The sequence below is a fragment of the Oncorhynchus masou genome, chromosome 18 (genome assembly GCF_036934945.1).
Source record: "Oncorhynchus masou masou isolate Uvic2021 chromosome 18, UVic_Omas_1.1, whole genome shotgun sequence".
In the NCBI taxonomy this organism is placed as follows: Eukaryota; Metazoa; Chordata; class Actinopteri; order Salmoniformes; family Salmonidae; genus Oncorhynchus; species Oncorhynchus masou.
In genome coordinates this window covers 24956757-24978412 of record NC_088229.1, presented here as the reverse complement: position 1 = coordinate 24978412, position 21656 = coordinate 24956757, and the positions used below count along the sequence as shown (strand labels likewise).

Sequence of the window (21656 nt, the reverse complement as noted above, 5' to 3'; positions counted from 1 at the left end):
TCCTCACCTTCATCTACACTGATTGAAGTGGATTTAACGAGTGACATCAATAAGGGATCATAGCTTTTACCTGGATTCACCTGGTCAGTCTATGTCATGTGCACACAGTGTATGTCAGATAAGAACTGCCATGCTCTACTCGCACACAGAAAGCCATTCCCTTTATACTTCATAGTTTGACAGGAAGCAGCTAGAAAATATCAGACTAACAGTTCTGCTGTAATTGCTATGTTGCCCTCTTTATAGTTGGTACTATATCTTGCTAAAGCAGCCGCCAATGAATTTAATTGCTGTGTGTCATGTCAGTTAGCGCTGGCTGTATAGATAGGTATATAACAGCAAAATAAGGTAAATACCAACACTATCAGGTATATAACAACACTATTGGGTATATAGCAGCGCTATAAGGTATGTAACAACACTATTGGGTATATAGCAGCGCTATAAGGTATGTAACAACACTATTGGGTATATAGCAGCGCTATAAGGTATGTAACAACACTATTGGGTATATAGCAGCGCTATAAGGTATGTAACAACACTATTGTGTATATAGCAGCATTATAAGGTATATAACAACAATATAAGGTATATAACGACACTATAAGGTATATAACAGCAATATAAGGTATATAACAGCAATATAAGGTATAAAACAGCAACATAAGGTATATAACAACACTATAAGGTATAAAACAACAAATCGAAGGTATATAACAACACTATAAGGTACATAACGGCACTATAAGGTATATAACAGAAACATAAGGTATATAACAACACTATAAGGTATAAAACAGCAATATAAGGTATATAACGACGCTATAAGGTATATAACAGCAATATAAGGTATATAACAACACTATAAGGTATAAAACAGCAATATAAGGTATATAACAACACTATAAGGTATAAAACAGCAATATAAGGTATAGTGAGTGATGTTACAGTATATACCTTATATTACTGTTATATATATTATAGTGTTGTTGTATACCTTCTAGTGCTGCTATATATCTTATACTATATACCTTATAGTGAGTGCTGTATATACAGTATATAGTATAAGGTATATAACAACACCATAAGGTATAATACTGCAACAGTACTCACTATAAGGTATATAGTGTAAGGTATATAACAACACTATAAGGTATATAGCATCATTATAAGGTCTATAGTATAAGGTAAATAACAACACTATGAGGTATATAACAACACTATAAGGTATATAGCAGCACTATAAGGTATAGAGTATAAGGTATATAACAACACTGTAAGGTCTATAGCAGCACTATAAGGTATATAACAACACTATAAGGTATGTAGTATAAGGTATAACAACATTTAAAGGTATATAACAGCACTATAAGGTATATTATAAACTGGGTGGTTCGAGCCCTGAATGCTGATTGGCTGACAGCATATGGTATGTCAGACCGTATAACACAGGTATGACAAAACATGTATTTTTACTGCACTAATTACCTTGGTAACCAGTTTATAATAGCAATAAGGCACCTCAGGGGTTTGTGATATATGGCCAATATACCACGGCTAAGGGCTGTGTCCAGGCACTCTGTGTTGTGTTATGCATAAGAACATCCCTTAGCCCTGGTTTATTGGCCATATGCCACACCCCCTCAGGCCTCATTGCTTAATTACAGCACTATAAGATATATAACAGCACTATGAGGTATATAACAGCAATATAAGCTATACAGTATAAGGTATATGTCATGACTGTCCTGTGAGGATCCAAGTAGGTCAGATCAGCTTTGCAATAAATAGCTTCAACCAAACCCGCTCTCACCCACAGAGGGGGAGAAGGGAACTGGTGGGGGTTGACAGTTCACTCCCTGTTGTAATCAAGGACAGAACATTCAGCTCTCTCCCTCTCCAATGTTCACCAGAGGAATGTGTGTTCATTTGAACACTAATGTCATATTATGTGTTATTTTGTTATGTAAAAAAAATGTTATAAAGGAAATACTGTAACTTGAAAAGTGTGTATGTTCCATCCGATGCATTGTGCCATCAGAGATCATAGTTTTACATAACTTTGCACAGTGACAAACCACGCCCCTGAGTGAGATCAGAGAGCGTGTCAGTCTGACGGAGCCTCTCTTTCTAACAAACTGTTTAAAATTATGGGTTAAGAATTAACATATCAGTCCAGAGAGACGTTAACCTGCAGCTCACGTTTAAAGTGGTTTGAACTCTGAAATCTCAACACGAGGTAAAGATGATAAAGTCACTTCCCGGACAATCACTGGTACAGTTGATTAGCTATCCTAAGTAAAGTATCAAGAAAAGCTCATTTAAGTGGGATCATTCTACTACCCTTCTCAAATCACCATAGTATGCTACTCTCCCACTGAGAACCATCGACACGGCTGACTAGACTATCTTCAAATAAGCATCTTCCAGAGCAAATGGAAGTAGAATACACTGTAGTTCTGTTCAGGACTACACAGCAAGTCACCGGATCCCAGATGTCTGTAGAGGAGAACAGTAGAAGACGGGTGGGGACCCCTTTGGACAATCAGAGCCTTACAAGCGTGCCGTGAAAAGGCCCAACAAACCCCTTTCCAATAAGGCCCGGTTAGGAGAGAAACATGTTAATTCTGTGTTACCATTTAGTTAGCTAGTAAATAATTAATTAAACCAATTTGTGTAGTATTGAATCATAAGTAAGGCTCTGGATTTTGCTGATGCAAGGTTACGACTGTTCAGAATGATGATATGATACGAGGTTCTGATTGATAAATTGACTGTTTATGGATGTGATAGGTAAAGACCTTTAGAGTTTAATTCGGGAGATGGTAACTCTTTAAACAACCGTTATCGTAGTACCCCAAATTCTAATGAGTTAATTGTTGCATGATTAATTTAAAAAAGGGTAAAAATTTAACATAGTTAGTTGATTAGATAAATAACAGTCATCAGATTATTGATAGTACAGTCACGGCATACTATCACATTTAAGGTAAGACCCAGATGCAGACTGTCGAAGTAACAATGTTTACAGTGGCAAAGGTACAGGACGGCAGACAGGCTCAGGGTCAGGTCAGGGAGAGGTTGGTAATCCAGAGTAGTGGGGCAAAGGTACAGGACGGCAGGCAGGCTCAGGGCAGACAGAAGTCGGTAATCCAGAGTAGTGGGGAAAAGGTACAGGATGGCAAGCAGGGTCAACACCGGGAAAACTAGAAGACAGGAACTTAGACAAGACAGGAGCAAGGGGGAAAACGCACGTAGGTTCTACAAACAAAACAAACTGGCAACAAACAAACATAGAACACAGGTATGAATACACAGGGGATAATGGGGAAGATGGGCAAAACTCGGAGGGGGTTGGAGACAAGCACAAAGACAAGTGAAACAAATCAGGGCGTGACATACAGTACCAGTCAAAAGTTTGGACACACCTACTCATTCAAGGGTTTTTCTTAATTTTCACTTTTTCCTACATTGTAGAATAATCGGGAACACATCAAAGCTATGAAATAACACATTTGGAATCATGTAGTAACCAAAAAAGTGTTAAACAAATCCAAATATATTTTATATTTGAGATTCTTTAAAGTAGCCACCCTTTGCCTTGATGAGAGCTTTTCACACTCTTGACATTCTCTTCATGAGATAGTCACCTCGAATGCATTTCAATTAACAGGTGTACTTTGTTAAAAGTTAATTTATGGAATGTCTTTCCTTCTTAATACGTTTGAGCCAATCAGTTGTGTTGTGACAAGGTAGGGGTGGTATACAGAAGATAGCCCTATTTGGTAAAACAAAAAACAAGTCCATATTAGGGCAAGAACAGCTCAAATAAGCAAAGAGAAACAACAGTCCATCATTGCTTTAAGACATGAAGGTCAGTCAATATGAAAAATGTAAGAATTTTGTACGTTTCTTCAATGCATTTACATTACATTTACATTTAAGTCATTTAGCAGACGCTCTTATCCAGAGCGACTTACAAATTGGTGAATTCACCTTCTGACATCCAGTGGAACAGCCACTTTACAATAGTGCATCTAGTGCAGTTGCAAAAAGCATCAAACACGATGATGAAACTGGCTCTCGTGAGGAACGCCACAGGAACGGAAGACCCAGGATTACCTCTGCTGCAGAGGATATGTTCATTCGAGTTACCAGCCTTAGATATTGCAGCCCAAGTAAATCCTTCACAGAGTTCAAGTAACAGACACATCTCAACATCAACTGTTCCTAAGAGACTGCGTGAATCAGGCCTTCATGGTCAAATTGCTGCAAAGAAACAACTACTAAAGGACACCAATAAGAATAAGAGACTTGCTTGGGCCAAGAAACACGAGCAATGGACATTACACCGGTGGAAATCTGAACTTTGGTCTGATTAGTCAACATTTTAGATTTGTAGTTCCAACCACCGTGTCTTTGTGAGACGCAGAGTAGGTGAGCGGATGATCTCTGCATGTGTGGTTCACACCATGAAGCATGGAGGAGGAGGTGTGATGGTGTGGGGGTGCTTTGCTGGTGACACTGTCTGGGATTCATTTAGAATTCAAGGCATGCTTAACCAGCATGGCTTCTACAGCATTCTGTAGCAATATGCCATCCCATCTGGTTTGCGCTTAGTGGGACTTAGTGGGATCATTTGTTTTTCAACAGGACAATGACCCAGCACACCTCCAGGTTGTGTAAGGGCTATTTCATCAAGAAGGAGAGTGATGGAGTGCTGCATCAGATGACCTGTCCTCCACAATCACCCAACCTCAACCCAATTGAGATAGTTTGGGATGAGTTGGACCACAGATTGAAGGAATAACAGCCAACAAGTGCTCAGCATATGTGGGAACTCCTTCAAGATTGTTGGAAAGTGTTCTAGGTGAAGCTCGTTGAAAGAATGCCAAGAGTGTGCAAAGCTGTCATCAATGCAAAGCGAGGCTACTTTGAAGAATCTAAAATCTAAAGTATATTTTTTGTTAGTACATGATTCCATGTGTTTTTTTTCGTAGTTTTAATGTCTTCACTCTTATTCTACAATGTAGAAAGTAGTTTTAAAAAATAAAGAAAAACCCTTGAATGAGTAGGTATGTCCAAACGTTTGACTGGTACTGTATATAACAACACTATAAAGTGTATAACAATACTATAAGGTATATAACATCACATTTAGATATATAATGCAAGTTATATAGCAGCACTATAAGGTATATTTATTTTTTATATTTAACCAGGTAGGCCAGTTGAGAACAAGTTCTCATTTTACAACTGAGACCTGGCCAAGATAAAGCAAAGCAGTGCGACAGAAACAACACAGAGTTACACATGGGATAAACAAACGTACAGTCAATAACACAATATAGAAATCTATGTACAGTGTGCAAATGTAGTAAGATTAGGGAGGTAAGGAAATACAGTGCCTTGCGAAAGTATTCGGCCCCCTTGAACTTTGCGACCTTTTGCCACATTTCAGGCTTCAAACATAAAGATATAAAACTGCATTTTTTTGTGAAGAATCAACAACAAGTGGGACACAATCATGAAGTGGAACAACATTTATTGGATATTTCAAACTTTTTTAACAAATCAAAAACTGAAAAATTGGCCGTGCAAAATTATTCAGCCCCCTTAAGTTAATACTTTGTAGCGCCACTTTTTGCTGCGATTACAGCTGTAAGTCGCTTGGGGTATGTCTCTATCAGTTTTGCACATCGAGAGACTGAAATTTTTTCCCATTCCTCCTTGCAAAACAGCTCGAGCTCAGTGAGGTTGGATGGAGAGCATTTGTGAACAGCAGTTTTCAGTTCTTTCCACAGATTCTCGATTGGATTCAGGTCGGGACTTTGACTTGGCCATTCTAACACCTGGATATGTTTATTTTTGAACCATTCCATTGTAGATTTTGCTTTATGTTTTGGATCATTGTCTTGTTGGAAGACAAATCTCCGTCCCAGTCTCAGGTCTTTTGCAGACTCCATCAGGTTTTCTTCCAGAATGGTCCTGTATTTGGCTCCATCCATCTTCCCATCAATTTTAACCATCTTCCCTGTCCTTGCTGAAGAAAAGCAGGCCCAAACCATGATGCTGCCACCACCATGTTTGACAGTGGGGATGGTGTGTTCAGCGTGATGAGCTGTGTTGCTTTTACGCCAAACATAACGTTTTGCATTGTTGCCAAAAAGTTCAATTTTGGTTTCATCTGACCAGAGCACCTTCTTCCACATGTTTGGTGTGTCACCCAGGTGGCTTGTGGAAAACTTTAAACGACACTTTTTATGGATATCTTTAAGAAATGGCTTTCTTCTTGCCACTCTTCCATAAAGGCCAGATTTGTGCAATATACGACTGATTGTTGTCCTATGGACAGAGTCTCCCACCTCAGCTGTAGATCTCTGCAGTTCATCCAGAGTGATCATGGGCCTCTTGGCTGCATCTCTGATCAGTCTTCTCCTTGTATGAGCTGAATGTTTAGAGGGACGGCCAGGTCTTGGTAGATTTGCAGTGGTCTGATACTCCTTCCATTTCAATATTATCGCTTGCACAGTGCTCCTTGGGATGTTTAATGCTTGGGAAATCTTTTTGTATCCAAATCCGGCTTTAAACTTCTTCACAACAGTATCTCGGACCTGCCTGGTGTGTTCCTTGTTCTTCATGATGCTGTCTGCGCTTTTAACGGACCTCTGAGACTATCACAGTGCAGGTGCATTTATACGGAGACTTGATTACACACAGGTGGATTGTATTTATCATCAATAGTCATTTAGGTCAACATTGGATCATTCAGAGATCCTCACTGAACTTCTGGAGAGAGTTTGCTGCACTGAAAGTAAAGGGGCTGAATAATTTTGCACGCCCAATTTTTCAGTTTTTGATTTGTTAAAAAAGTTTGAAATATCCAATAAATGTCGTTCCACTTCATGATTGTGTCCCACTTGTTGATTCTTCACAAAAAAATACAGTTTTATATCTTTATGTTTGAAGCCTGAAATGTGGCAAAAGGTCGCAAAGTTCAAGGGGGCCGAATATTTTCGCAAGGCACTGTAAATAGGACAAAGTGGCGAAATAATTACAATATAGCAATTAGACTGGAGTGATAGATGTAAAGAAGATTCATGTGCAAGTAGAGATACTGGGGTGCAAAGGATAAAAAAATGTTTAAAAAAATATGGAGATGAGGTAGTTGGGTGGGCTATTTACAGATGGGCTGTGTACAGGTGCAATGATCTGTAAGCTGTTCTGACAGCTGATGCTTAAAGTTAGAGAGGGCAGTATAAAGTCTCCAGCCTAGTGATTTTTGCAGTGAAATATACCTGCTGGAGTGCGTGTTACGGGTGGGTGCTGCTATGGTGACGAGTGAGCTGAGATAAGGTGGAGCTTTACCTAGCAAAGACTTACAGATGACCTGGAGCCAGTGGGTTTGGCGACGAATATGTAGCGAGGGCCAGCCAATGAGAGCATACAGGTCGCAGTGGTGGGTAGTATATGGGGCTTTGGTGACAAGACTGATGTCATTGTGATAGACTACATCCAATTTGCTGAGTGGAGTGTTGGAGGATATTTTGTAAATGACATCGCCGAAGTCAAGGATCGGTAGGATAGTCAGTTTTACAAGGGTATGTTTGGCAGCGTGGTATATCAGACCGTATACCATGGGTATTCAATGCAAATTAATGACTTAAAATTCATACAATGTGATTTTATGGATTTTTGTTTTAGATTCCTTCTGTCACAGTTGAAGTGTACCTATGACAAAATTACAGACCTCTACATGCTTTGTAAGTAGGAAAACCTGCAAAATTGGCAGTGTATTAAATACTTTTTCTCCCCACTGAATAACAGAACTATAAGGTATATAACAGCACTATAAGGTATATAACAACACTGTAAGGCATATAACAGCACTATAAGGTACACAAATATAAATGCAACATGTACTGTTTTCCGGGCGCTGAAGACATGGATGTCAATTAAGGCAGTCCCCGCACCTCTCTGATTCAGAGGGGTTGTGTTAAATGCGGCAGACACAGTTCAGCTGAAGGCATTCAGTTGTACAACTGACTAGGTATCCCCCTTTCCCTTCCCTTTCTCTAATGTTGATCCCATGTTTCATGAGCAGAAATGAACAATCCCAGAGATTTTCCAAATGCACAAAAAGGTTATTTCTCTCAAATCTTGTGCACATATTTGTTTATATCCCTGTTGAGCATTTCTCCTTTGCCAAGATAATCCATCCACCTGACAGGTGTGGCATATAAAAAAAACAGATTAAACACCATGATCATAACACAGGTGCAACTTGTGCTGGGGACATTAAAAGGCCACTCTAAAATGTGCAGTTTTGTCACACAACACAATGCCACAGATGTCTCAAGTGGAAGGAGCATGCAATTGGCATGCTGACTGCAGGAATGTCCACCAGAGCTGTTGATAGAGAATTGAATGTTCATTTCTCTACCATAAGCTGCCTCCAACAACGTTTTAGAGAATTTGGCAGTACCTCCAACTGACCTTACAACCGCAGACCACGTGTAACCACGCCAGCCCAGGACCATCTTCACCTGAGCGATCATCTGAGACCAGCCACCCGGACAGCTGATGAAACTGAGGGTTTGCACAACCGAGGAATTTCTGCACAAACTGTCAAAAACCGTCTCTGCGTGCTTGTCGTCCTTACCAGGGTCTTGACCTGACAGCAGTTCAGCGTCATAACCGACTTCAACGGGAAAATGCTCTTCACGGAAGAATCCCGATTTCAACTGTACCAGGCAGATGGCAGACAACTTGTATGGCATCGTGTGGCGAACGGTTTACTGATGTCAACGTTGTGAACAGTGTGTGGCGTTGGGTGGCGTTGGGTTTATTGTATGGGCAGTGATAAGCTACGGACAACGAACACAATTGCATTTTATCGATGGCAATTTGAATGCACAGAGATACCATGATGAGATCCTGAGACCCATTGTCATGCCATTCATCAGCCGCCATCACCTCATGTTTCAGCATGATAATGCACGGCCCCATGTCGCAAGGATCTGCACACAATTCCTGGAAGCTGAAAATGACACAGTTCTTCCATAGCCAGCATTCTCAGCAGACATATCACCCATTGAGCATGTTTGGGATGCTCTGGATCGATGTGTACGATAGCGTGTTTCAGTTCATGCCAATATCCAGCAACGTTGCACAGCCATTGAAGAGGAGTGGGACAACATTCCACAGTCCACAATCAACAGCCTGATCAAATCTATGCGAAGAAGATGTTTGCCTGAGGCAAATGGTGGTCACACCAGATACTGACTACTTTTCTGATGCATGCCCCTACTTTTTTAAGGTATCTGTGACCAACTGATGCATATCTGTATTCCCAGTCAAGAGACTTTTCAAGAGATTTTGTTGTAGGCAGAAGGCATCAGAGTAGGATTCTGTTGCATTGACAGGTATGACTCAGGCCCATACTCTAAAAAATTTACGCACAATCCCCCATAATAACAAAGCAAAAACAGTTTTGTCTAAATCTTTGCAAATGTATATGTAAAAAAAAACGGAAATATTTCATTTACGTAAATATTCCGGCCCTTTACTAAGTACTTTGTTGAAGCACCTTTGGCAGCCTTGACTCTTCTTGAGTACACTTGTATTTGGGGAGTTTCTCCTATTCTGCTCTGCAGATCCTCTCCAGCTCTGTCAGGTTGGATGGGGAGCATCGGTGCACAGCTATTTTCAGGTCTCTCCGGAGATGTTAGATCAGGTTCAAGTCTGTGCTCTGGCTGGTCTACTCAAGGATATTCAGAGACATGTCCCGAAGCCACTCCTGCATTGTCTTGGCTGTGTGCTTAGGGTTGTTGTCCTGTTGGAAGGTGAACCCCAGTCTGAGGTCCTGAGCGCTCCAGAGTAGGTTTTCATCAAGCATCTTTCTGTACTTTGCTCCATTCATCTTTCCCTCGATCCCGACTAGTCTCCCAGTCCCTGCCGCTGAAAAACATCCCTTCAGCATGATGCTGCCATCACCATGCTTCACCGTAGGGATGCTGCCAGGTTTCCTCCAGACACTTGACACTTGGCATTCAGGCCAAAAAGTTCAATCTTGGATTCATCAAACCAGAGAATCTTGTTTCTCATGGTCTGAGATTCCAAGCGGGCTGTCATGTGCCTTTTACTGAGAATTGGCTTCCGTCTAGCCACTCTACCATAAAGGCCTGATTGGTGGAGTGTCGCAGAGACCGTTGTCCTTCTGGAAGTTTCTCCCATCTCCACAGAGGAACTCTGTCAAAGTGACCATTGGGTCCTTGGTCACCTCCCTGACAAAGGCCCTTCTCCTCATGAATGCTCAGTTTGGCTGGGTGGCCAGCTCTAGGAACAGTCTTGATGGTTCTAAACTTCTTCCATCTAAGACTGATGGAGGCCACTGTGTTCTAAAGACATTCCTTCGATCTCATGGCTTGGTTTTTGCTCTGACATGCACTGTCAACTGAGACCTTATATAGACAGGTGTGTGCCTTTCCAAATCATGTCCAATCAATTGAATTTACCACAGGTGGACTCCAATCAAGTTGTAGAAACATCTCAAGGATGATCAATGGAAACAGGATGTACCTGAAATACATTTTGAGTCTCATAACAAAGTGTCTGATTACTTATGTAAATAAGGTATTTCTGTTGTTTAACTTTAATACATTTCCAAACATTTCTAAAAACCTGTTTTTGCTTTTTCATTATGGGGTATTGTGTGTAGCTTGATGAGGATTTTTTAGTTATTTAATCCATTTTATAATAAGGCTGTAACGTATATAACAGCACTATAATGTATATAACAGCACTATAAGGTATTTAGTTTAAGGTATATAACAGTACTATAAGGTATATATAGCGGCGTCCTTCATTACTGTAATAGATTTTTCCACGGTATAGGAGGGTCTATGAGTCAAGTGTGGCCACACGCCACAGCCATTCATCCTAATTATATGGACACAGCACAGCATGTCACCCCAAACACCGGATGCAGCCCATGAAAGCCACAGAGCATTGACCGCCATTCAGAAAGGTTGAGCTGAAGTTGTAGGGTAGCTGTAGGGTAGCTGCTCATTCAAGGCTGTAAAAATAGAATGTTCACTCAAAGCATCTGCAGGCACGATGGTCTCCAAGCAACAGATGGTGAGCAAGGACATTCCCACTGGGCACACTGGTTGAATCAACATTGTTTCATTTCAATTAAATTACGTTGAATCAACATGGAATAGATGTCTGTGCCCAGTGATCTTTGTTCTCCGGTAGAGAAAACTTTGTTCTTCTCTTTGTTTTCTGGTAGAGAAAGGCACACATTATTGCACTCCCAGGTCTTATGAGCCAAAGAGCTATACTGTTCTAGTATAACATGAGCTTGAGCTGCCCAACATCTCACAACGTCTCACAACAGGGTAGAATGTTGACCCCAATGACGTGTCAACATTCTACCCTGCGAGCTTCCTACCCAGTCTCATTTAGTGTCAGTAGAATGGTAGCTACTCCTGGCTAGATATGAACACCTGCCGTGCTGTTTCAAATTAGACCAGGATAATCCATTTACAGTGCTGCTACAGCTCTTATTTACAGTACACTCTTAACAGTTTGTTCTCTTCCATCGTGTTCCGTTTTGTTCCTTTTTCTTAGTACTGTACGGTGAGATCCATCTACGGTAGATTCTTTCGCTGCATGGTTGGTGGACCCAGCTGGGAAGAGGTTTGAAGTTGGTGCCATTGTTTTTAGAAGATCAGGATCAAGTCAGTGGTCATGATTCCTAAACATTTAGAGTGTGTGAAGGATGGGTGAAACAGCCCCAAATGGAAGCAGTTTATATTTTTATTCACAGCTTTTAAAAGCTTTGCCGGACGTCAAACAGTGCATCCCTTCATGAGCTGGAGGGGATTTGGGTGGGGGCAGGGGCGGGGGAGGATTTGGGCGGGGCGGTGGAGGATTTGGGTGGGGGCAGGGGCGGGGGCGGGGGAGGATTTGGGCGGGGGCGGGGGTGTGGCGGGGAGGATTTGGGCGGGGCGGGGGAGGATTTGGGCGGGGGCAGGGGCGGGGGAGGATTTGTCTAGGGGTTTTGTATGTTTATGGGGGTGTTTCCTATTTGTTTGTTTTTTTAAAGTCTATGGTTGCCTAGATTGGTTCTCAATTAGAGGCAGCTGTCTATCGCTATCTCTGATTGGGAACCATATTTAGGCAGCCATATTCTTTGGGTATTTTGTGGGTGATTGTTCCTGTTACCAGTGTTCATATGTGTTAGTGTTCACGTTACGGGACTGTTTCGTCTTTTGTTGATTTTTGTCGGTTTATTGTTTTGTTCGTTGTTTAAGTATCCCATTAAAATATGGATTATCATCACGCTGCATTTTGGTCCTCCTATCTTTCACCCGGAGACAGTCGTTACATTAGTCCGAGCCTGCCGTTCTGTTCTGCCAAGGGTCTACCCTATAGGGTGTCCCAGCATTATTCATTCTATTTCTGTGGTAGGAGGAGGAAGGGGGTTGGCCCAGGACAGGGCAGGGGCGGTCCTTGTTGCTCGAGCAAACAGTCAGGGTCTCAACACACAAAGTAAACATTACCCTGTGTTTTAACTGTACACCTTGAGTTTGGCAAATCTCCCACACACTCTCTCCCCTCTCCCCTTAGCCCTGTTCCCACTCACACACCCTTTCCTTTTAGCTGACCGGCCCAGCTAAATACACCTCTTATCCCTGGACCTGCCCATTAATCAGAGGGGGAAAGCACCTCTGACAACGTCTCACCTCCACAGCTCTGGCCTAGAAGCTCTCTCTGGCTCACATGTGGGGAGTGTATTGGACGTGGCTGCACATCGGCGGACTCAGAGAGTTGTATGGTTGTTTTTCTCGAAATATCAGAACAAACTCCTTGACTTACTCTATGTCTGAGTACTATGATGCTGAGGATGGAACCACATTTGTCTGAAGATCTTTGTTAAACCAAGGCAATAATCAACTTGATTCAATCAATTCGCTATCTCCCCTTCTGCTCTCTAGTCTAGGAGAAATGTTGTTCAGTCAAGACTAGAGCATGCGTAGTCACAGTGACTGATTTACAGGCTGGCGATAGGAAAAGCCTGGAGACACAGCAGCTTTCCTGGATTTTGGTTGTTAAACCAGGGCTTAGTGCATGACATGCTCTCTTTTTCACTTCATGAGGTATTAAGACCCAGCTACCCCGGCCCAGCTATGAAGGGAAGAGACGAGACTTTGAATGATGTGCCTCATTACAGGGATTCTACTCAGAGAAAGTGCATTGGCCTACTTGTCTTCCTAGGGATCCAACCGTAGGTTCAAGCTTTGAGCAGAAAGGTCAACTTACTTACATAAAGTATGTATTTCTGGGCTTCTAAACTTAAAACTGAATTTCTACATGAAAACAAAAGTACAGCAACAATACAACATTTTCACACATTCATTTTCATGAGGGAATTGGGTAAACAGCTGACCATTTCCCAATGTACCTTTTTTTTGTTCTTTCCTTTGGTTGTTTTGACTTTGTTTATTCATCCTTGTCTCAAGTCACTGACTTCAACATCTGCTGCCTTAACTTGTTCCCAACAACTTTGATACATCAGCACCAAAGAAAAAAATCTACATACACAGACGGCCTGAAAAAGCAAAGCTTTTCATCTGTAGCATGAGTCAATTTGGAGGGCAGCGTTACTGAATGCATTCGGCAAATTTGTTTCTGAAGTGTTCAGAGGGTTGTCCTCGGGACTGAACCGTAGGACCTATTGATTCTGACATGTTTATTTTCACAGGGAAAAAGGCCTTTTGGATTTCTAATAACTTCTTTCAGCTTTTGTTGTGCATGTGTTGGAGGGAATGCACCCAATTCCCTAGATGTGTGCATTTTTATTTAAACAACCAACTCCTCATTCACTCAGCCTACAGGGTCCACTGGTCCCACTCATATAGAACTACCCTACGCCTTGACCTCTTTCTCCCCTCTCCAGATGAAATCCTGCAACTAGTCATGTCCGGCCGCGCAACAACCTACCCTCTTGACCCCATCCTTGCCTCACTTCTCGACACCATCTCTGAAGACCTTCTCCCATTCCTCACTTCTCGACACCATCTCTGAAGACCTTCTCCCATTCCTCACTTCTCGACACCATCTCTGAAGACCTTCTCCCATTCCTCACTTCTCGACACCATCTCTGAAGACCTTCTCCCATTCCTCACTTCTCGACACCATCTCTGAAGACCTTCTCCCATTCCTCACTTCTCGACACCATCTCTGAAGACCTTCTCCCATTCCTCACTTCTCGACACCATCTCTGAAGACCTTCTCCCATTCCTCACTTCTCGACACCATCTCTGAAGACCTTCTCCCATTCCTCACTTCTCGACACCATCTCTGAAGACCTTCTCCCATTCCTCACTTCTCGACACCATCTCTGAAGACCTTCTCCTATTCCTCACTTCTCGACACCATCTCTGAAGACCTTCTCCCATTCCTCACTTCTCGACACCATCTCTGAAGACCTTCTCCCATTCCTCACTTCTCTTATCAACTCAGCCCTGACCACTGGCTGCGTCCCATCTGACTTCAAGATGGTCAGAGTCGCTCCCCTCCTCAAGTGAGACTGCTCTCCTTTGTCTCAGAGGCTCTCTGGTCTGCCAAAGCTGACTCTCTCTCCTCTGTTCTCATCCTTCTAGATCTATACCCTGCCTTTAACACTGTGAAACGTCAGATCAAATCAAATCAAATCAAATTTTATTTGTCACATACACATGGTTAGCAGATGTTAATGCGAGTGTAGCGAAATGCTTGTGCTTCTAGTTCCGACAATGCAGTAATAACCAACAAGTAATCTAACTAACAATTCCTAAACTACTGTCTTATACACAGTGTAAGGGGATAAAGAATATGTACATAAGGATATATGAATGAGTGATGGTACAGAGCAGCATAGGCAAGATACAGTAGATGGTATCGAGTACAGTATATACATATGAGATGAGTATGTAAACAAAGTGGCATAGTTAAAGTGGCTAGTGATACATGTATTACATAAGGATGCAGTCGATGATATAGAGTACAGTATATACGTATGCATATGAGATGAATAATGTAGGGTAAGTAACATTATATAAGGTAGCATTGTTTAAAGTGGCTAGTGATATATTTACATCATTTCCCATCAATTCCCATTTTTAAAGTGGCTGGAGTTGAGTCAGTGTCAGTGTGTTGGCAGCAGCCACTCAATGTTAGTGGTGGCTGTTTAACAGTCTGATGGCCTTGAGATAGAAGCTGTTTTTCAGTCTCTCGGTCCCAGCTTTGATGCACCTGTACTGACCTCGCCTTCTGGATGATAGCGGGGTGAACAGGCAGTGGCTCGGGTGGTTGATGTCCTTGATGATCTTTATGGCCTTCCTGTAACATTGGGTGGTGTAGGTGTCCTGGAGGGCAGGTAGTTTGCCCCCGGTGATGCGTTGTGCAGACCTCACTACCCTCTGGAGAGCCTTACAGTTGAGGGCGGAGCAGTTGCCGTACCAGGCGGTGATACAGCCCGCCAGGATGCTCTCAATTGTGCATCTGTAGAAGTTTGTGAGTGCTTTTGGTGACAAGCCGAATTTCTTCAGCCTCCTGAGGTTGAAGAGGCGCTGCTGCGCCTTCTTCACGATGCTGTCTGTGTGAGCGGACCAATTCAGTTTGTCTGTGATGTGTATGCCGAGGAACTTAAAACTTGCTACTCTCTCCACTACTGTTCCATCGATGTGGATAGGGGGGTGTTCCCTCTGCTGTTTCCTGAAGTCCACAATCATCTCCTTAGTTTTGTTGACGTTGAGTGTGAGGTTATTTTAGGCCGTCTCGTCGTTGTTGGTAATCAAGCTTACCACTGTTGTGTCGTCCGCAAACTTGATGATTGAGTTGGAGGCGTGCGTGGCCACGCAGTTGTGGGTGAACAGGGAGTACAGGAGAGGGCTCAGAACGCACCCTTGTGGGGCCCCAGTGTTGAGGATCAGCGGGGAGGAGATGTTGTTACCTACCCCCACCGCCTGGGGGCGGCCCGTCAGGAAGTCCAGTACCCAGTTGCACAGGGCGGGGTCGAGACCCAGGGTCTCGAGCTTGATGACGAGCTTGGAGGGTACTACGATGTTGAATGCCGAGCTGTAGTCGATGAACAGCATTCTCACATAGGTATTCCTCTTGTCCAGATGGGTTAGGGCAGTGTGCAGTGTGGTTGAGATTGCATCGTCTGTGGACCTATTTGAGCGGTAAGCAAATTGGAGTGGGTCTAGGGTGTCAGGTAGGGTGGAGGTGATATGGTCCTTGACTAGTCTCTCAAAGCACTTCATTATGACGGAAGTGAGTGCTACGGGGCGGTAGTCGTTTAGCTCAGTTACCTTAGCTTTCTTGGGAACAGGAACAATGGTGGCCCTCTTGAAGCATGTGGGAACAGCAGACTGGTATAGGGATTGATTGAATATGTCCGTAAACACACCAGCCAGCTGGTCTGCGCATGCTCTGAGGGCGCGGCTGGGGATGCTGTCTGGGCCTGCAGCCTTGCGAGGGTTAACACATTTAAATGTTTTACTCACCTCGGCTGCAGTGAAGGAGAGACCGCATTTTTCCGTTGCAGGCAGTGTCAGTGGCACTGTATTGTTCTCAAAGCGGGCAAAAAAGTTATTTAGTCTGCCTGGGAGCAAGACATCCTGGTCCGTGACTGGGCTGGTTTTCTTCCTGTAGTCCGTGATTGACTGTAGACCCTGCCACATGCCTCTTGTGTCTGAGCCGTTGAATTGGGATTCTACTTTGTCTCTGTACTGACGCTTAGCTTGTTTGATAGCCTTACGGAGGGAATAGCTGCACTGTTTGTATTCAGTCATGTTACCAGACACCTTGCCCTGATTGAAAGCAGTGGTTTGCGCTTTCAGTTTCATGCGAATGCTGCCATCAATCCACGGTTTCTGGTTAGGGAATGTTTTAATCGTTGCTATGGGAACGACATCTTCAACGCACGTTCTAATGAACTCGCACACCGAATCAGCGTATTCGTCAATGTTGTTATCTGACGCAATACGAAACATGTCCCAGTCCACGTGATGGAAGCAGTCTTGGAGTGTGGAGTCAGCTTGGTCGGACCAGCGTTGGACAGACCTCAGCGTGGGAGCTTCTTTTTTTAGCTTTTGTCTGTAGGCAGGTATCAGCAAAATGGAGTCGTGGTCAGCTTTTCCGAAAGGGGGGCGGGGCAGGGCCTTATATGCGTCGCGGAAGTTAGAGTAACAGTGATCCAAGGTTTTTCCGCCCCTGGTTGCGCAATCGATATGCTGATAAAATTTAGGGAGTTTTGTTTTCAGATTAGCCTTGTTAAAATCCCCTGCAATAATGAATGCACCCTCTGGATAAATGGTTTCCAGTTTGCAAAGAGTTAAATAAAGTTCGTTCAGAGCCATCGATGTGTCTGCTTGGGGGGGGATATATACGGCTGTGATTATAATCGAAGAGAATTCTCTTGGTAGATAATGCGGTCTACATTTGATTGTGAGGAATTCTAAATCAGGTGAACAGAAGGATTTGAGTTCCTGTATGTTTCTTTCATCGCACCATGCCTCGTTAGCCATAAGGCATACACCCCCACACCTCTTCTTACCAGAAAGGTGTTTGTTTCTGTCGGCGCGATGCGTGGAGAAACCCGTTGGCTGCACCGCTTCGGATAGCGTCTCTCCAGTGAGCCATGTTTCCGTGAAGCACAGAACATTACAGTCTCTGATGTCCCTCTGGAATGCTACCCTTGCTCGGATTTAATCAACCTTGTTGTCAAGAGACTGGACATTGGCAAGAAGAATGCTAGGATGTGGGGCACGATGTGCCCGTCTCCGTAGTCTGACCAGAAGACCGCCACATTTCCCTCTTTTTCGGAGTCGTTTTTTTGGGTTGCTGCATGCGATCCATTCCGTTGTCCTGTTTGTAAGGCAGAACACAGGATCCGCGTCGCGAAAAACATATTCTTGGTCGTACTGATGGTGAGTTGACGCTGATCTTATATACAGTAGTTCTTCTCGACTGTATATAATGAAACCTAAGATGACCTGGGGTACTAATGTAAGAAATAACACGTAAAAAAAAAAAAAAACCTGCATAGTTTCCTAGGAACGCGAAGCGAGGCGGCCATCTCTGTCGGCGCCAGGAGATCCTGCTCCCTACTAGGTTTGGGCAGTATTCAGATTATCATACCTTCATACCGACCTTGTGCAACTCCACAGTGTGCCCTTACCTTGCTTGCAAAGAACCTTGGCGGGACTCTGGACAACACTCTGTCATTCTCTGCAAACATCAAAGCATTGACTCGATCCTGCAAGTTCATGCTCTAAAACATCCGTAGAGTACAACCTTTACTGAGACAGGAAGTGGCACAGGTCCTAATCCAGGCACTTGAAATCTCCCGTCTAGGCTACTGCAACTATCTGTTGGCCGCAGCCCGCCTGGTGTTCAACCTTGTTCTCCCATGTCACCCTGCTCCTCCGCACACTCCACTGACTTTCGGTCAAGGTTTGCATCATTTTCAAGACCCTTGTGCTTTCCTACGGAGCAGCAAGGAGAACTACCCCCCTTTACCTTCAGGCTATGCTCAAACCCTACTTCCCAACCTGAGCACCTGCACCTGCCCGAGTCCTTGCCCATCTTTCAAAAAAGTCTGAAACCCTACCTGAACCCCCCTGAAAAAAGAAACAAGGCACATCTCTTTCCCACTAACACTGACTTTGCTGATAAATACTTTGTTGAGGGAAAATGTACTTGATATGATTGTGATGTGTTGTTGTCTCATTTGGCAATCTTAAGATGAATGCACTAATTGTAAGTCACTCTGGATAACAGCGTCTGCTAAATTACTAAAATGTCAAATGTAAATGTATCTGACGTGTCCTTTTCTTTTTTTATGGCTAAGATTCTATTTCTGCTCAAAGTGCCACGTTATTGAATTACTCCTGGAGTTTGAGTGACTAACTAACTGCCGTTATTTGTGAGTCATTTGCAAAATGACCGTTTCTGTAAACAAGATATGAACTCAAGTAGAATAAAAACATATATATTACTCTGTTCCCTGATCTAACCTGACAGCTCATGAGCTCACAAAGTGTTGGCATAATTACCCACTTCCCTCGCTCTCATTTAGCTAATTAGGGGGACACAAATTGCTGTCGCCTTCAAGAACACAGCACTAGCAGAGTTGTGCTTGTTCCATGGTAGTCAGAAATGTATGCGTTATAGAGGTGGATCAAACTGGAAGCTCATTCCTATACAATGCTATCTAATTGTAGAATAATATTATGAGCATTGAACAAATGTTGAGGTTGAAGAGCCTTGACCTTGCACAGCAGGGTAGCCTAGTGGTTAGAGTGTTGGACTAGTAACCGCAAGGTTGCAAGTTTGAATCCCCGAGCTGACAAGGTACAAGGTGTCGTTCTGCCCCTGAACAGGCAGTTAACCCACTGTTCCTAGGCCGTCATTGAAAATAAGAATTTGTTCTTTACTCACTTGCCTAGTAAAATAAAAGGTTAAAAAAAACACTGAGCTTGGCTCTGCTCTGTTCTTAAGTGTGAAGGGGAGGGAGGTTCAGTGTAATTGAATGTTGTCCAGATTTGTGGAAATATAATATCTGTATGGCAGTGCTGGTTGAAATGTTGAGTTTAGCTTCAGCCAGTCTAGACAACAGATTAGTTTGTGTAGGCTTTGCTTAGAAATTAGTTTCCCACACACTCTTGTGCGTTTTGAGTGAAGTGGTTGCCCCTGATGGTTGGGTCTGCTGATACAGGAGGTTTGCTGATTGAGGAGGTTGATCTCTGCAAGATTGGTGATACCAGAAGAAATAGAAAGTTGAGAACAGTCAGGTCATATAGATCATAATGGAACTGCACTGCATTAGCTAATACATGATTTCTGAAGCATCTACATTGACCTTATAATGGATTTATGAAGTCTGTTTGAAGTTTTTTATTGATTTAGTATGTCTGTTAGGAAATACGTACAGTTCACTCGTGGTTTATGTAATACAGGATATTATATTGTCAACAGCTCAGAGTTGCATATCAAGCATGATACTTCAAAAAAAGATTCACATCTTGGAGCTACACTAATAGTCTTACATCTGAATCACTTTAAAGCCTGACTGCATGCACAATTAGGATATATTTTGACAGATAGCCTGACACTCTTTTCATACAGCATATTCATTAATTCCAAGGTGTGTTGCCTCAAATCCTAAATGGATGATTTTTGAACGCATAAATTATACCACAGTTTTTCTTGTTGTGAAAAGTGTTCTATTGCATCTTGTCTGAGATGTAACAACATATATTTTTAGAACAATGTGTTAATAAAAACAAAGCATTATTTAGCAGTAAAACCAAGTGCACCTTCTCCAGACAGTTAATGATCTAGTTGAATTGATGACCCGGATCGGAGCATTATTGTAAAGTGGAAATGTGAGATTCTTTAGTTTTTGTTGTTAATTTATATTAATCACCATAGAGCCTTATAATCCTTACACCTGACTAAAAGATGAATCTGTTTTTATGTGGAATGTTGCTTGACTATCACAGAACCTTTCCAAATGGTGGTCGTCCTATTCATCTTTAAGGATGATCAGTGAGTAGAAAAGATCCAGCCTGTTTCTATCCCTGAGTAGAACAGCATGTGTTTTCTAATGTCATTGTCCTCTGTGGTCATGCCAGTGGAACTGATGGTCTGTGGCTCCCAGGGTAGATGCTAAGCTAACGGGGCTCAGATTTCAGCCAGTGTTCCCCTGGGATCAGTCCTCGGGGCCCCAGCAGAGAGAAGATTTGTGATAAGGGTCGATATTGGAAGCTGTGTAAACTTTGTTAAGCTTTTTCCACCCTGTGAAGAGGGGGGGGGGGGGTAATCCCAAACACCTGGGCTCTCTAACCGGGATCAGGTGGGATTAGGGAGGAGGGCACCATAGAGCCCACTCCGCCCCACTTCACTCCCCAGTTACCTCTTTTAATTAAACCCATAATTTCCCATATCTATGTGCGTGATCTTTTATGATAATATATGATCAAGTGTTGGGATTTTTACATCCTCCTCTATTCATAAAGTATTTAAAGTGATCTCAAACTAATATCCTATTTGTCTTGAGTCTATATTATTTCCTGATCACATACCTGATTATATATTTATAGACTGTTCCCTCTAACTCTGGTCCATTACCATGGCAGAGGGCTATCTATCCTATTCTCCCAATGAAAGCATTGGCTTCTTACTCAATTTCCTGACCCATGTATCAGAGGAACAGATTGTCCAAGTCAGCAGCCAGTGAAACAGAGGTTCATCACAGGTCAATCAATGATAGACTGTTTATTTACGCATTATAATAATTACTCAACTACTTATTTATTGTTATGAAGCAATCGGTTCTTCAAAAACGCCTGAATGAGCTGTTTATTTGTACCATGGTTTCGGAGAACTATTAAGCTGTCAAACATACCACAGTGTAGCAGGGTTTACTGAACTGAATTGTTTTGTCTTTATCAAGTGTGACTGCTTGTATTCTTGTGGAGGCCTGTCTGTCTGACCAGGTACTTTACAGAGGTTGTGTATCCACAGTGAACATTCCATATGGTGAATATCTTGTCAGATGGATGATTGACCCTCATCCCCTACTGTACATTAGCCCC

General features: G+C 42.7%; 1 protein-coding gene across 3 annotated transcripts in view; it reads left to right on the top strand.

Annotated features, from left to right (window-relative positions):
- Window positions 1-21656, top strand: part of LOC135504285 (signal peptide, CUB and EGF-like domain-containing protein 3) — a 141261-nt gene that overhangs the window by 20232 nt on the left and 99373 nt on the right. The gene's annotated exons all lie outside the window — the stretch shown is intronic.